The following is an 18,872-nucleotide window of genomic DNA, read 5'->3' on the forward strand; positions in this document are numbered from 1 at the left end:
TCTATATATAAATATGATAAAACGTTCGCGTGAAAAAGACCTTACAACTACGGGATGCGTGTTTGGAAACCGCGTGTCAAGAATTTATTTTGTTAGATAATCGTTCGATAATCAAGTTTTTACCTATTATTCATCGGCGTGCGCCGATCAAACAAACAACGATCTCGATGCAGGATCAAAACGGATTCACCGTCCACCGTCGATGAAATGGCTGAATTAATGGCGAAATTTAAAGATCGCAATCGCTAACTTCGCTAAACCGCTTTTATTATAATGATTGCTCGATTCGTTCGAAAGAAATATAAATACTAATCTATCTAAAATACCGGCACTTGAATCGAGATGATGTGAAACGATTTCAAACGAAATTGGAAGAAAAGAATTTTGAGTGTCGCGTTTCCATTTTCCTTCAGGATTGAACGATGCGCAGTTGGAAATGATTGGAAATTTTACGAGGACAAGAAAATAGGAAATCGGAATTTTTAATGGGAAGTTGGACGCTTTTTTTATTTGAAAATTGAAACTTGAAAGAGATTGGAATCTTAAGATTGAAATGCAGGAGATTGAAAATCGCGCGCAGTATGGAAATTTTAAAATGGAAAATCTCTGGGAAGAAGCTTAGAGATATATGTATAGAATTTCGATGTTATTCCTTTGCTTTAGCTTCTTGAAAGAACATCTTATCTAAATTTGAAAATTCTTTACTTATCATTACTTCAAATGTCGAGATTCCGAGTTTGGCGTTTTCTAACGAGCTCAGTAATCAAAAATTAAAATTAAAATTAAAATATACGACGATATGAATGACTGACCAACTTGGTCATGTTTATGATCAATATGATCGTCCGTAAATAAAAATAGTATGGAATGGATGAAAATTGTACGAGAATCGAGAAAATGAATTTCAAAAATTTATATTGATTCTTCTCCAGTAATTCGGAATTAATTACGAATAATAAGGAATAAAGTAATCATTCATCGTTATCCCGTTCGTAAAAGCGAAATACCGCAGAATAGTTATTTACCAGAATTCAATAACATCATGCTCCGAACAAATTTCCAAAGTATACTAATATTCTATATTTCCGTTAAATCACGCAACGTTGCATGTATACCGGTGCACGATATTATTTAATAATATTTTGCCCGCAACAACGAACAGTAGAAAATATTAATTCTCTGTTACTTCTTAACGAAAACATGTTTCTGATAATTCTCGAACGTTATTCATCACAGTGGCTGATAAAACGACTAAACGTTGGGTGGTACGTTGATATTAAATCGCATAATCGCGGGTGTATATGTCGGCCACTGTGCACGTGCATTGTTTCCTATCAGTTTCCCGTGTTTCCATTGTTCGTTCGATATGTTTGCTTTGTTTCGACGACTCCGTTATATTCAATTATTCTCGAGAGATGAAAAACTCGATTATTGTTTGAATAGGATGAACTTTTCAATGATACATTTTTATTGGAATTTTAACGCGTGCATTAGTCACTTGACTCGTTGGATAAATTATACTTCAAATTCGCAATATATTCTTTTAACATTTTCTTTTAACCGATTGTTCTTTCTCTTCTGACTTTTTTTTTTTTTTTTTTTTTATCATTTTGTAACTTTCTAAAGGTAACGCGAATATTCGTTCGATTTTAAAATATTTTAAAATTGTGCTCTATTAGTTATTAACGGTTTTATTATTTTTTTTCATTATATTCATTCTGTTACGTGCACCATATGTACACGATAAAGGTTTTCTATTTTAAATCTATCGCGTGGCTATTAAAAGGAAATTAATCCGATAGATAAATTCCAATTGTATGAAATAAGTTTTATATTGTTTTTTTTATTATATAATTCATGTATGCAAACAAACGCGTTGCAATCGATCGAATTGTTTCTAAAAATTTCGGTTTTTTAAAAATATAGCCAAGTTGCTCTTTCTCATTTCAATGAGTCATAAAAATTACGTTATATTATTTCTACAATAATATATTCGCTCGAGGAAAGATCCAAATATTTCGTTCGAATACTATCTTTTGTATATATATATATATATTTATTTTCGTTAGTTTTCTGGCAATTCTCGTATCGCGTAGATACAAAGCAAGAAAGGAATAAGCATATTCCATTTTATTGATTAAACTTTTCGTTGATTAAATCGATTAAACTTACTAATAGCGTAGAATGTTCATAATCCACGAGACCGCTCCAACAATCGTTTATCCAAGGAGAACCTGAAAAACACACGAAATAGAAATATTTTGTGAGAAAATTTCTTTTTTCAAAATTCTAATCAAACATGTCTTCTTTCAACTAAGTTTAAACGAAAACACCTATTATATAACAGGATCGCAAAGGGGAAGAAAAATCTAATTCAAATTCTTTTCTCTTCTCCCTCCCTCCTCTCTCGTTTGAAACCACGTGTATTCGAATAAAATCCCCTCGTACGAGAATCGCTCTTCAATCATGAACGAGCCGACACTGTGCCATTGTTAATTGCTTGTCTGGTATTCCCCGTGCCTGACGCACAATGTTCAAATTAATTACCGGAATCTATTACGCGTTTCTCCATGGGTACACCTTTTGTCATTGCCGCATTTCCTCTCTTAACATTCGAACACGAGAAAAATATATCGTCACATATTTCTTATTTCTTTTTTTCTTTTTTTTTTTTTTTTTTTTTTGTTATAGAAAAGAAATGAAAAAGCTGGATTGAATATAAACAGGATAGAATTAATGAAAAAAGAAGGGTGAAATATGTAAACGTTGCTGGAAATTGTTGCAGATTTGAAGTCGAATGATTATTCGAGCGGAATTGATAGGATTCATTATAGAATTACCGTAATCGTTAATAATGGCATTGTCTGTACGAATCATTACGAGATATTTTATTAATAAATTAATAAAGATCGATGAAAGAAATTTGTCATGGTGATTAGACCAGCTGTTCACGCTGATCACGTTGAATAAATAAGCAGGATAGAGATTAGAAAACATTTACAATCATATCGAATTTATATTCCTAATCTCATCCTCACATTCCTGAACTATATAATCAAATTCGAGGACTTACTTTTGTTTGAAAAGAGGCCATATCGTTAAGAACATAGCCATATGATAGTTTGTATTGCGGAGATAAAATCGTAGGGTGTTAGGACAATGGAAGCACGGGTAATTGAGTTTCCATTGTATTTGGAAAAAAGTTAAAAAGTTGTGCAGTGAACGAAAATCAATTTTCTCGAAAACTTTACACGTTATCTTTTTTTTTCTCTCTCTCTCTTCTTCTCAATCGAAAAAATAAATAATATGATACATCGATATAGAATAGAGACGTGCATGTTTTTGTTATGATATTAATAGACACTTTAATAAAAGTGGATAATTGTTTAATTTTCAATCTGTCTGTCAGCAAGTAATTCATTTTAAATAAATAAACAAAGTCAGTTGCAAAAAGTTTTTTTCACAGACTGTAAACGAGTTGATTGGCTTGCGTAGAACTTGAAAGAATACATTAAAAAATTTGCATTTCGTATATAGAATAAATATTTTCATCGTCTTTCGAAGGATAAAGCGATGGAAGGAAGTAAACGTTTTATCGAAAATTTTAATACTTAAAACATTAATTTTTTTTTATTGGATACGAAGGAAAAATTCAAGCTTTTCCATCGTTTTTATCTATTCGATCTCTGCATTATTTAATGTCGTCTCTTTTAGTCCTTTGAATAAATATTTCTCTAGTTTCCATTTCCTACAAAAATCACCGTTTTGAATCATCTTGATCGACTTGATTCCAGGAAGATTTTTCATTTAGATGATATTCGATGTAATATTCGAAGCTCTGATCATCCACAAATATCTTGTTATTTTAATAAAATCGAATAAATAAATTTCCAATTTAGTAAATAAATTTTTCACTATAAATTGCATTTTATATGACTTTGAATAGATCGATTTAACCGAAAGCAATAATAACAAGCTAAAATATCACTGAATATTTATTGATGAATATTTATTATTTGCTTTTAATTCAAAACGATTTCTTTCTTTTTTTTTTTTTTTTTTTTATAGCAAAAAAGAAAAATATTTTGAAAATCAAATGATCAATTAATAGTAAAATAATTACATTCTATTTAATTGCTTTCATTCTATCGCTTTTAATTTTTATAGTCTTCTTATAAACGTTACAAATCATTAGTTGTTTGCTGATTTGATCGATCGACATATCTTGGTTACTTTTTATTTTATAATGTAATTTGTTAGTCGAACTTTTTCGTAAGAATAAGAAATTATTCTATGATGGATATTTTTGATTTATTTTAATATATAGATCTAACTTCTGTATAGATGAAGTATTGACAGATATTTTTGAATCACCTTGTATCACCCTACCTAAAACTTAACGTTTTATTTACTCGTCACGCCAAATTAATTTGGCACGTGTTAGCGTAAAATTGAATCATTAGATTTGGGGGAGAAAAAAGAAAAGAAAAAAAATAAAGCTGAGAACGTATCACCACCCTTTATAATCTTATTCGTGGATAAAGGAAATTTGTACGTTTGATTTTGTTCAATGATAAACGCAATAAAAATTGGACGTATCAGGTATTTTAAGTCGATATCAAAAAGAACTAGGTTTTTGGACGTCAGCCATGCATCATTTTAATGACACGAATGTGTCTGCAAATTCTGCAGCCCGATTTTAATGCGATTTTGGCAACGGCCGCGTGTGAAAATCACTGCTGATCATATTTTGAAAATAAATTCGATCTCTAAATATTCGGGTCAGTTTGGAAAAAATAAGTGCAAGATGTTGGCATTTGTCATAATTAAAATAAAAAATTTAATCGATGATTAATTTATATCGTCAAACCATACTGAAACAACAATTAATATTATACGTTAATTTTTTGAGGCGATTTAAAAATCATACACTTCGTTATATTTAATCATATTTTGATCATATTTATTTTATTCTGAATTTTTATAGTGTAATATTTATATAAAACACGTTACAAATCATCGATTAATTTTTTTTAAATTGTAATTGCGATCTTATTGAATTTTAACAATGAAATTTCTCGAGACAATCTGGTTTCTTGTCTCGAGTATTATTAAGACTTGATTAGTTTGTCGCGTTTAATTTCCTTAATAACGGGATCATTCAATTGGCAGTCAGATCTAAATACATCTAAAGACATAATTTCGAATCGTTGAAAGAGAGGATACGCAATCGAGTCTCAACCGTCATGAACGAAGAATGTCAAGTACTCGTCTCGGCTATTCTGCATTGAGATATCGTAATTACGTTGATTTTCACGGATTAACACACGCACAATGGTTTTTTTTTTAACGTGTGACGAGCTTCTTGAAATTTAATCGAGAGATCTTACGACTTTAAACGATCTTCCTTCGTTGTAAAAATAAAATTTCATATTAAGATATTTAAAACGATAAAATGAAAATATTTTTACAAAGGCTACAGTTCTTGTCTAAATAATAAAAATTAAATAATAGCGCGTAAAAATAAAGTAGCATTTTCGAAATCTTTAATTAAAAGTAATTTATGTTGCAATTAATCGAAATCATTTCATCTCGTGAAATTAATTATTCAAGTATGTTTTGCTTAAAAGAATATTCAGCGAAACAGACGTTGATTGAGATAAATATATATTTGAAATTAAAATTAATAATAAAATATAACGATATAGATAGATAATTGAGAAAAATTTTTAAATATCGAACAAAAGTAAAAAACTTGTCTTACTTATGAATTATAGTATATAATATTAATCATGCATTAATGAAAAAATGATTTTAGAATATTGTACTTGTTTCTCAATATCTATTTCACATATTTTAAAAGTTTTGGATATTGAAAATACTATGATTATAAAGTTAAAATTCGCCGGTTCATGAAATTGAAGACTTCAATTTCATGGATTTGTTGGATTTTTCATTAAGCGAATCGACGAAAAATTGAAATGAATCAACGAAACGGTTCTGAGGATGAAAAACGAAAATATCAAAAGGTCTTTTCAAAAGTTCTTTTCAAACAGATTTCAAAAAATGATTTCAACACGAAATTGAAATAGACAGTTTTATATTTTGAAAATTGGAAAATTGGTCGAAATACACGAAAAGGTTAAAGTTTAGGAAATTATTAATTTTTTACTTATTTTTAATTTATCGATCATTTTTGACATAACAGATGAAGTAGAATTTTAAAAATCCCAGTTTTTAAAATTCATGGAATCAAAAGTTATTTAATATATAATATATAATTGATCCAGATTTATTTTTTATTCAACAAGTTTTACGAAGTTTCTAAAGTTTTTAAATTTGTATTTGTAAAATTAAAATATTTGAAAACATTACACCGGAGAAAAGAGTAGCGTGTTTGTGTTTTTCAATACTCAAAGGACTAAAAAGGTAAAAATTTCTATCTCTAAATGTTAAATTTTTAAATTCAGCATTCAACGATTCTTGTCATACATAATATTACTAATTTTTTGAATAAATAAAGTTCGAGATTAAAGTTAAAATACTGTGGTGAATTTTTCGATGCAAATTCAACAAAATTTTTATGGCTAGCCGTCAGACTTTTAATCATGAAATTCGTTGCAAATATGTAATTCAAGTTAAAACAAACAACAATAATTAAAACAGAGATTATTTTTCGCGTCAGATCGATAACACATCCGACGAAAGTTTAAATATATAAAATTCTGGCAAATATTTCAAAATAATAATTTCAAAATGTTTCATAAAAATTTTAAATCTTTTACCAAATAATTTTTAATATATATTCACGTATTTCCACATTTCATTATGTTTTATTTTTTTTTTTTTATATTATAATATAATATATATTTTATATTATTAAATTCATGTATACGATTGTATACGATTAACTTAAATGTTTGAAGATAAGAAGAGAAATTTTAAGAAATTATTAATATATTTTTATCTGTTGGGATTTTTAACAACAACGATCAATATAAGACATATTGATTCGAATTGAGAATATAAAATTTTTACCATATAATTCTCTAAATAAATTTTTAAGAAAATTTATAAATGAAATTTATGATTTGGATTTTCGAATCTTTCAGTTTTCTTAGATGAAAAGATTTTACATTTCTTTTCTAAAATTGAAACATCAAATATCGTGAAAAGTTGGCCAAATATTGGAAGGAAAGTTGGTGAATGCGACTATTCATATCTTGCAAATTTTCCTCACAGGAATGTAGCTTCCTGAATTTCTCAAAATTTAACACTTTCTTCTTGCTATTTCTCCTAAAGTATAGGATGCAAGATTTTTCACCTGATAATTTCTGATAGTTTCTATTTTAAATTTTTACAAAAGCGATTTGATAAACACGAAAAGTTGAAATTTTCTCAAGAAAATCAATCGACTTATTTATAAACTACATTAAAAAATTACTATACTATAGAAACAAACTTAAATGAAATTCCAGAATTCCACGAAGGAAAAAGTTGAAGAGAATACTTCACATTATACAAACTCATTTTACTTTTCATTTAAACTCTCTCAAACTATTTTCTAAAAAATTCCAACTCTCGAACGTTCTTTAAAATTGTAATCAAAATTCGTGTCCCTTCCTCTATCTTGGAATTTCTATCATCCACTATTAATATTAATATCCTCATAATTTCCAGAACTCGAGCAACAAAACGATTATTCACATCCTCGCGATCCAACATTCGATTCCATCGAATCCATCTTCAAAAGTATCTTATCACGAACCGAGTGGAATAAAATATCGAATATCTACCTATCCATGGCAGAAGATTAAAGCTGGTGCGCTGTATGAAGAAGAAGGTTGACGAAACGATTAAAAAGTGGATGGTCCTTATTTGAACACGAGCGTGCATAAGTTGGCTCGAAAGTCGAACGCAAGAAATGCAAATTCGACATATCTCGAGGGAACGGGTCGAATCACAAATTTAAATAGTGAGAGGAAAGGGAAGAGAGAGAGAGAGAGAGAGATGAAGGGAAATAGAAACGAGGATCATCGTGGAACTATTTGAATTTTCCACCGCGAATATGAATTGTAAATTGGCCCGTGAAAATCTATTTTTAACGGTTATTTTCAGCCGGCTAATCCACCACGAACGAGCCATTTTTTGTTTACAATAATTCCTTTATTACTGCCTTTCAAAACGAACAATCATCGATTGAGTTAGGATCGATCGGTTGACACGTATTATTTCGAATCCTGGTGAAAACGATGACTGATCACGCTCGATCACGCGTCAACATCGTTCCTTCTCGTTTTTCCTTTGGAAATATACAGACAGTTTATTTATCCGATCCACAATTCGCGTAAAGCTCGTGTGATCTTGAGTGGTTTTTCGTTTAAATGAACGGTGTTTCCTCGGCCGTCTGTTTATCGTAATATTTCAAATTTTATAAGATAATTTGATTAATATATTCTCGAAAATTTACGAGATTGTAATATGAATAAATAATAAATAATAATAATAATTTCGAAGCAAGATTATAATAATGATAACGAATAATAACGAAGGGGATCGAACGATCAAGAGAAATAAAATAATAAAAAGAATATCAAAGAATATGGAAATTTGTTTCAGATCTTGCCGAATTTTTTGATCTTAACTTTCCATGCTTGAATGAAACAAGCTGTATATTTGTACATAAGTAATTGAAACCTCTAACTCGGACATTTTTAATCCAATCTAATTCTAATCCACGCCACGAAGGCAATGGTAATAATAACACGGCCACGGAACAACCTGGATGGAATTGAATTTCACGTTGTTTCGACGAAAAGTAGCGGAAACCTCGTGGAAAATCGCTGGAATACGATCGAGGGAATAAATTTTTCAACTGTATTGGAAAATTGCAACGTCAGAAAGGTGAAAACAGATATTTGATGGCGGTGGTGAGAGGAACAATACGGAATCATGAGGATTCGCGTTTGATCGAAGATGAATGGATAAGGAAGATTTCGATATCGAAAGCTGTGGAAATTGTGGAAAAAGAATTGAATTTTTAATTCAACGTGTAATACAAATAATGTAAAGGATTACGTGTTTGAAAAGAAGGAGGGGAATAAGTTAAAGATTAGAATTTGTGAAAAAGAATTGAATTTTATGCATTGTGAAATATGAAGAATTACGTTGTACTGACATTTCAGAGATTGGTTGTGATGAATTTAATATTGTAATTAATATACAGTGATATGGAGAGTTGCATAATGGATATTGAATTGATTTGATTAAAACGAATATAATATCGAATAATTGTGACCTTGAGTCATAAGCTTCAGAAAGCTAATGTTCGATTGAAAATCTATAGATTAGTATTGAATTTTAATGATGTTACAACATTGCCTACAGGGGATGATGTTCAACCAAAAGTGGATAACATGGAAATTCGATAATATAGATACTTGAATATCGTAACTCACGTTAAAGTTTAATGGTAATACAATCTGAGATTTAGTATTCGTGTTTGTGAATACTATGTTAATGAATAATTATTTTTATAACCTTGGTTAATTTGATAACAACATTTCTATATACTACAATTCATAATTATTTAGAATTATTTAAAATTCTTTCAATATTATCGATTTAAATATATATATATATATATAATTATAATTATTAGAAAAATTATTATAAGTTTCATTTGAATTAGATAACAACTTTTCATTATAATTAATGAATATCATAGCGTTAATTTCATTCTGACAAATGATGATTTCTATCATTGCATATCTTTTGCTTCTTCCTATATTATAATTAAAGATTTGATTAATTATACAAATTCTTATATAATTAATATGGGTACAAAATGGAAATATTTTATTCGAAATATTCATTATGTATGATTGATTATTTCGAATTATAAAGCACGATCGATTGAATGGTATAGCTGATGATTTAACTGATTTGATCAAGAAGAAGGTTAATTATTCAAGAGAGAACTCTTCGAGAGATTTATGAAGCGATCGATATGTGAGAAAAGAGATAAAAACGCGAAACATCGAAACCGTATGCCTCGAATATTAACCAGATTAACTTTTGATGTTAAATCAGTCGATATTCATCCGAGCGTAGCGAAGGCGTTTCGTTGGAAAACGCAATTTACCGACGTTACTGATAAATTGATCTCAGGTAAAAATTATTATAACGGACAACTAATAAATCTCGCTGTGATTTATTATTCGAATATCGATATAGCAGATATCAACCCTATGGAAATATTCCTCTCACGATTTCTATCAATGGTTCGCTTCCTCTAAACGTCACCAGTTATATTTATTTCCATAAGTCTCGGATGAGAAATAGAAGAGAATCCTTATTCAAAGATAATTCTCGAGACTTTTTTTGTTGTTTAATTATTGAGAAGATAAATCGAATGATTTAGTGTACGTATAATGAAAGTATAACGAAAGAGATATAAACTGAACTTTTTTGTTCAATTTTTTGTCTATTCCATGGGATACACGATATGGAAGATTGAATAATTGAATAATAAATGAAATTACTAAGAATAGATTGAAAATTTCAAAAAATTCAGACTTGTTGTCAGCACGAATTCTTATTTTCCTGGATTGCATTTTTTGTATAGATAAATTGTTCGAGATGTAGCAACAAATTGGAAAGCTTATTGAATAACTGTATCTTGGAAAGATAGGAAAAAATTCTGGACACGTACTAAGGGGATAGAAGTATCTGATGTCCATAAAATATAAAATGGAATAGTTTTCTGATCTGTATCCTTTAAATTGGTCACGAATGTTGGCAAAACGTGAATTTAAGCGAGGAAACGAAATAAAAGAAACGAATAAATTCATCGAAAAGAAATCAAATTTAAATAATAAAAATTAAAAGAACAATTTTTCCAAATCAAATCGAGAATCGTCGAAAGTTACTTCAAGTTACTTCAAATTTAATTGAACTTATACGCATCTTGTTACAAATATTAATACTTACTTGGAATTTAAATTTCACTTACTATCAAAAGATAAGAAATCAGTAACACATAACAAGTCATGTTTAATTAATTAATATTGATTCGAACCAATTCAATTTTTTAAATCAATTTAGAGTCTCCAACACTAAATAGCACTAATAAAATCACAATTAATAATAATATTTTTTAAGAAACAAACATATCTAACGTGTAATTTATCCCAAAACTTCGAAGAAACTCGATTAAAATTAAGAAAACTTTGAACCGCTATAACTCCGAGGATATTGACTTCCGGTCAACGGATGACAGATCGTTAGAAGCGCGGAATCTTCCCCTTTGAAACGCTTTTTCGTTTATCCCGATACGACTTCCGGTTCCCGAGATATCGTCGTGTAAAGGAAAGGGTAATTTTTAATCGTTTACTATCTCCGTCCTTGTCGCTTATTCAGACCTCTCGCTCGCACCCTGCCTCACTAACCTATCCCAAATTGCAGACAAGTGTCAGACGGGATTCCTGGAAAAAGGTCGGACGCGGTGTTCCTAGAAAAACATAGCGGTACGCCTTTCCAGGAAAAGATGTAGGTCATTGGCCATTCATAATCTCCACACCGCTTTAAATGTTGTGGAAAACTTTGTTTCCTTGTATCTCGACAACCGATTGAGATATCGGAATGAATCGAAAAAGGACTTCAAAGGTTTTCTCTATTGTTTGAGAAGGTTTTAATTTCTTTTCGTGTTTTTTACGTGGAAATATCGTTTCTTCATTCGTGAGTTTGATCAATGATCTGTTAAATTAATAATAAATCTTGTTAAAGTATACAGACATATATACATTTTTATACATGTTTTAGAAGAGAAAAATATACGTAGAAAATAAACTAGTAAGATGATTTTGTAAATTTAATTGCAAATTATCGCAGCAAATTTTTGACAAAAAGAATATAAAATGTAATAAAATAATAGAAAGGAAGAGAAGTATAATAAGAGTAGAGAAAGAAATAAATAATAAAAATATAGAACAAATCGAAGTATATGAAGTACGAGATAATGCGTATATAATAATTGGTGTAAAAAGATGTAGAATTAAAATGAAAACCTTTATTAAAAAAAATAAAAGTGAATGATTACAATGGAAGATACGAAAGACTAAAATAGAAGTTTCACGGAACGGAAAGTGGAGAATGAGAATAAAAAAATTTCGACGAAAAATTGGCAAGGAAATAAATGTGCAAGAATTTGATGGAAGAGCGTGAAATTAATATGTAAAAATTCGGCGTAAAATGGAAAAGTTGAAGTGAAAAATTTTATTGGAAAGGAGAAGGATGACGATGAAAAATTATAATGAAAATTCTGGACGGAACTGGATAGAAAAGATCCGCAGAGAAATTGAGAAATAAAACAAGGGAATTACCATAGAGTATATATACGAGAGATTAAAATCCGAGATTCTTTTTGAAACAAAAGCTTTTATAACTTAAAACTCGTAAAACTTTATTAAAGCGTGTAAATTGGATAAGGATGGGGGGAAAATATTAATGTAATAAATCAAATTGGCCGGTTGTTTTATTTGGAATTAGAATGTTTTATCACTGAACACGGATTCTGTGCATGCAATTGCGTACATACAATTAAAAAACTTTATCGTTACAGACATGACACGATTAAAATGTCGAGAAATAAGAAGAATCGATAATATCTTGTAATAAAATACGTTCACGATGGAGAATGCAATTATTATAAAATTATCGTAAAAGCATCGAAAAGCAGAGCAGCGATAGAAATCATTTAAAATATTACTAGTGGGATGTCAATTATATAATTGGGGACTGTGATTGTTCGAATAATAAAACGCTCGCGTTTTCTCATGATTCTGTATTTGAAAAAGAATGATACAATAAAAATATACTAAATAACGATATAAAAAAAAAAAAATCACTTAAATTTTTGAATACATTGAACTTCTTACGTTCTGTAGTGTTAACGTCTTTAAAAGAAATTCAAGCATGATTAAAAAATAAAGATAAGATTTATAAAATTCGATAATAGACACATAAATGATTTCCTGCTGCGGAGTTTGAGTACAAGTATCCTTAAGTACACGAAACTTCGTCCCTGACGGATTAAGCAAACACAATCCGAAACAATAAACAGTGCTAAACGATGCCAACTTACGCAGATTCGTATGTTAATGTTGCAAGAATCGATGCATCTTCAAACTGACGAGATTCATCGATAATGCGTAAATTTCAATTTCAAAAAAAAAAAAAACCATTAAAAAAGTATGAAAGCAACAAAAATGAAAGATTATCGTTTAAAAAAATTGAAGAAATTCAAAATAAAAAGTTGTGCAGGGCAAAGTAATAAATAAATATATTTAGGAGTAAAATTTCTGAATATTGCGTAATGGCGGAGATCAAAGCGGAAGATCGTAAGCTTCTGTGAAACGTAAGTGCTTAATGATGTAGCAGGAGAGCAATAAACTGGCGTCATTTGGTACGCTTGAACGGAGCTAGAGAAAATAACTGCCATTTTTCACGAAACAACCGTCACAATTAGCGACTGTGGCATCTTGTAGCAATTGATATCGAGCCACGGAGCGAGTTGGCAGCTTCCGTTGTCGCGAATCACACATTTCTAGATCGTTTTATCTGCACACGCCCACGAGCAAATAATCAAATACGATTTATTTTAAAAAGTTATTTTTAGAAATTTTACGATTTATTTATTTGTTCGTTAAATAATTAATCCATTAAATTGAATTGAAAGCGATTAACTTTGTTAATTGCGAATGGAGAAAAGAAGGCGCGGAAATATTTAGTTGTGAAATCGATCGGTTGGCAGTGTTAGCTTTTCCTTGTTTCGTGATAAACGGCGTTCCGGATTATTATTGGACGAGACTTATTTCGGGAAAGAAATGTGAATATTTTCGTGGAAATGTGTAAAATAATATTATCGGGGAAATCTGTGTGACGTTCAATTTATGCGGATTTTCTAGTTTTCCGTTAATCCTCCATTATTATTTATATAATCCGTGTAATTAGCCGAAAGTTGTTTTCAAAAATTTCTTTGTCGAAAAATATGCTCGAAAAAAATTAATTATAGTCGAGGAATAATTTTTCAGAACTAGATTGCGAAGGAATTAATATATCTAAATTTATTAATTTTTTAATTAAATAAAAATTTCACTATCTGTGTATTTCAAAATTAGTTTTCAACAGATATTAATATACCGTAAGACAAGAATATTTGAGAGAAAAGTCAAAGAACTCTACGTGCATATTATTATCGTACCATCGGCCAAGAATCTAGAATTTTCTAAATATTTATTATACGTCAAACAAGCCATGTATCATCCGACTCAAGGATGATAGGAAATCTTGAAGACTTTCTATAGTTGAATTTTGTTTCTATTAATATCATGTCCTTGGCGTGAAAAATTTAATATATCCTCAGCGAAAGTAATCACATTCGTCGGCAGTAATCACGTTTCTGGCATGTAATGTGACATGGCCAGTATATAACGTTCATACATATATTACGATAACCGAGGCGATGCGTGGGCAACCTTTCAACTTAGCAATGATTTAGCTACTTTATTACCTTGTTTCTTGTGTACTTTACCACCGCGTTTCAAGAACAATGTATTTAACATTATGCTCTATATTTTGTATAATATTTACGAGTAAAAATAGTTTGGTAAATTTTCAATTCTTCATTCTCTTTCGCAAATTCGGATGATAAATCTTTCTTATAACGAGTTATAATATAAACATTATAATTTACAACAAATTGATCAAATTGATTATCTATTATCGTTATCATCGTGTCATCTTACGAATATTTCTCTATTTATATATTTGTATATCGATTTAATAAGATTCTCCAATTTGTCATCACCCGTTGAAATTGGTGTTATTACGATCGTATCGGAGAAGTAGGTGGAAATCTAAAATTGATCGGATGGAGAGGCGAGATACGGGCAATAAACGCGTTAAGCGTCAAATCCTTGGAAACACTTGATCTATCCATCGTCGTATTCCACTTTCTCGTGAATGGGTCGGGCGGAAATGGTTGGAAACGGTTCATCGGTCCAGACCGATCCTCATAAACGGACCGCTCGAATTAAATTTCGCGTGGCAATGTTTATTGATAGCACTCAGCTGTTTTTGTTTTGGCATGAACCGCGAGCACACGCGTCATCGCGTTATTGTTATTTTGAGCGGGTAGTCGAAGGTTTTGCATCGGCGGTGTGCATTCGAATGAAACTCGTAGATGACACCGGTTCAAACGTGACATTGTATCAGTCTTGTACGTCGTAAATGAGTGTACAGCATTGGAGGAACCATTGTTCAAGATAAAATCAAAATATAAAACGGGCGTTATCAGTGCGATTAGATAATATTTATACGTACTTATTATCAGAAGGTATAATACTTTTACAATTACGATAGTCTGCGATTAGTCTATTTCAAAATATTGTTGTCGAGGTACGACGAGGTGGTAGCAGGTTGAATTCAAAATTGTTCGCTTTGATATTGTTTCAACATGAATGATGTAATAACAAATTTCTTCGTAATCTGATGATTCTTTTTCTATTTGATTATTGGTATGTTCTTTCACAGACGTGAATTCACCAAGTTGGCGGAAGTTAATGCAAGTGGAAAGATGGAATGGAATAGAATTTTAAAATTAAAGAAGAAAAAAGATTAAAAAAGAAATTTAACTCAAATTAACGCGTAATTGGTATCTTCATTTTTATTATAATTTAAAAAAGAAGGTGTAGTGAAAATTATCTTTCACCTTCTTTTTCGAATAATTAAATATTTTAAAAATTATAATATATTTTTAATTTTTCCCAACACGAAAATTTATTTTATTTATTTTATAATTAGATTCGTATATTTTGTAATAATCGATTCCTATGTCTATCATATTATTTTTATCTAAAATTTCATTGTATTGAAAAGTAAAATTATTTTTGTTCTGACTATAATAACATTTACGATGAGAAAAACAAATTACGCGGTTGCATTAAAAAATAATAAAAAAAAAAGAAAAAAAAAGAAAAAAGAAAATAAATCAAAAAAGAGAGACAAGAAATGGAAGTTAATTGCCTGCGGCTTTCATTTTTCATGTAAAAAGAGGATATCTTGAAAGTTATATATAGTTCAGAGTATATGGGTCATGCGAAAATAAATAAATAAGTGAATAAAGGAAAAAAAAAAAAAAATTAAAAAAAAAACGAAAAATGGAAATTAATTGCCTGAAGCTTTCATATTTTATTGTTAAATTTAAAAAAAAAAAAAACATTTTGAAAATTTTATATATGGTAATTTAGTTCGATAGTGATAATTTCATTAAAAAATCAAGAATTTTATATATAAATTTTCCAGGTTAAATTGATGTTTGAAAAATCGTGCATATACATTTGTGTATATGTACAATAATTGCTCAAAGTCATTATTTGATATCTGTATACAAATCTGTAGACTTTCTTTGATTAAGATACATTAATACGATATTTATCTTGTTATAGATAAGTAACGAGGTCAGCTACGAAATATATACCAAACATTCAGTTATTATACACACACACACACACATATATATATATCATAAGTATTCATTGAAATCAATCAAAATATAGAAATAATAATTTATATTGTATTATTATTATATATTATATAAATTTGAAATTATAAAAAAATTTACAATTTATAATTTGCAATTTACAAATATTGTTAATAGAGATCGTATTGCTTGCATGAAAACAATATTGAATAATTCTTTTTGTCAAATATATTTAGAAATTATTCCTACTTAATAGATATATATATATGTGACTTCTCTATTTCTTTGATATTTTTCAAAATACTTTGTTTGATTTCAATATTATAAATTTCAATAATTTTTTGTTTATATATATATATATGTGTGTGTGTGTGTGTGTGTGTGTGTTCATATATATTCAAGAATGGGAGAATTTTCAGTTTCTTATCTAAAATATTTAAATGAAAATAAAACAAGGATATAATGATTTAAATTTTCCTAAACAGTTTTTTAAACCTTGAAAACTGCAACATTGTTACAATTATCTGTAATCTGATAACCTACACCGACCTAATTATCTTCAAAAAGTCTCAACAACAAGAGATTAAGATCATTGAAACCTTCACATTAATTGTTAGTTTAATTTGTCCTCATAACAGATCGTTAATAAAAGAACCAACTTTATTTCGAGGATCGTAAATTTTTCTTTATAAAGTTGAAAAAATACATCTAATAATAAATCTAATAAAGAATTAAGGAATTAAATAAGTTAATAAAAAAGCTCAAGTCATTTGAAAATGACATTAAAGAATAATGTTTAATGTTTTCACTGAGAAAATCATTTATACTAATATTTTACTATTAATTAACTATAAAAAGTGTTCATCTACATATTTTTTTGGTTTTACGAAAGAATATTCGCCGTACATACCAAAAGTGTTTGCAATTTTTAAAATACTGCAGCGAAAAGGTTAAAGGATCGTAAGAGATTTATAAGAAACGAAGAAACGTAAGGAATCTAAAGAAACCCAATGAATCGAAAATGTTCGAAAAATGTTCAAAGAAATTGAAATAATTTAATCCAACAAGTCCGAGAAAATATCACAGCACATTAAAAATTCAAAGGAGCAGTTTTATATATATATATAAAAACGATCTTTATCAATTATTTTTACGAAAAGAAGAACAGAAATTGTGTAAATTAATAAATTTTCTTATAATATTACAGGAATATCGTAAATTTTATTCCATAATCATATTGTAAAAGAATTATATCTGATCAGTAAAGTTATGATAAATCCTATTGATTTTGAAATTGGACAAGGATTTTATTGCGAATCCTTTAATTATCTATCAGATTGGCAAATTCGAAATTCGAAAAAGAAAGAAAAAAAAAAAAAAAAAAAAAATTTAACCATTCGAAACGTGTTTGTTATTCGAACAATGGTTTAGCAGAAAAGCGACCGTTTCGCTAACAATTATTCCGTAATGGCGTGTGAATGCATGACTCACGTGTATAAATACATACAGAGTGTCCGAGTAAAAATAAAACGTAAATGTAAATTGTTAAAAAATTATATGAAAAAAAAAAAGTCCAGATAAGAAGTGAATGGTTTCAAAAAGATCATATATCATTCTTTTAAATGGAATCATACAATTTTAAATATATCTTTTTCGATATTCCCTGTAAAATAAATAATATAACTTGAATTTTATCTTATTACACGACTTATTGCACGAAGAACAAGGATGAATAGAACATTTTCACTTGCTCCTTGTCTTGCGCGTGATAAGTTTTCTTCAAACTTCAAGTTACAATATTTTTTTAAACTTTAATGATTTTTTGAACGTAAACTTTATCGAAACGGATCGATTAACGTTATGCGTTAAAACAACATTATTCTTTTTTAAAAAAAGAACATACGTTATCTTTACTAATTATCTAGAAAAAAAATTAATTACACCAGATTGCGTCTTCATTCATTACCTATTCAAATCATTTTTCCATACAGTTTTTCAGTAATTTGCATGTATCGTTTAAACCGGCCACTTTGTATATCTGTTTCCACGTGTTCTCTATAATTGTCCGATGATTGTCGAGTTTTATGCTCAATTTTCACGACTTCTTATTCGTTATCGTTAAATCACTACGGTTTGCGCTTTTCTCCCCCCAATTTATTACTAGTCCACGTCCACGTACGAATCATTGGAGAAGGAATAAATTTATAATTGTCACGAGCGTATCGAGTGAATCGCGATTATTTGCAAACTAACTTCCTTCATTATGATGAATCATGGAATAGAACCGATTAAAATTCTTTTGCGTTTGCAAGTTTCCTGTTTTCGAAGA

At 29.1% G+C, this 18,872-nt stretch overlaps 1 protein-coding gene across 7 annotated transcripts in view; it reads right to left on the reverse strand.

Moving 5' to 3' along the window:
- Nucleotides 1–18,872, reverse strand: part of LOC100863221 (octopamine receptor beta-2R) — an 84,825-nt gene that overhangs the window by 59,377 nt on the left and 6,576 nt on the right. For 6 of the 7 annotated variants that reach the window (XM_086908060.1, XM_086908063.1, XM_086908064.1 and 3 more), the window contains exon 2: nt 2,173–2,234. The exons of the other annotated variant lie outside the window; for it this stretch is intronic. The gene's annotated coding sequence lies outside the window, so the exon portion shown is untranslated. The remainder of the gene's footprint in view (nt 1–2,172; nt 2,235–18,872) is intronic. 7 annotated transcript variants of the gene reach the window in all.

This window comes from Apis florea, unplaced genomic scaffold (genome assembly GCF_048593485.1).
Source record: "Apis florea isolate Af1SG1 unplaced genomic scaffold, ASM4859348v1 contig_3036_pilon, whole genome shotgun sequence".
NCBI lineage: Eukaryota > Metazoa > Arthropoda > Insecta > Hymenoptera > Apidae > Apis > Apis florea.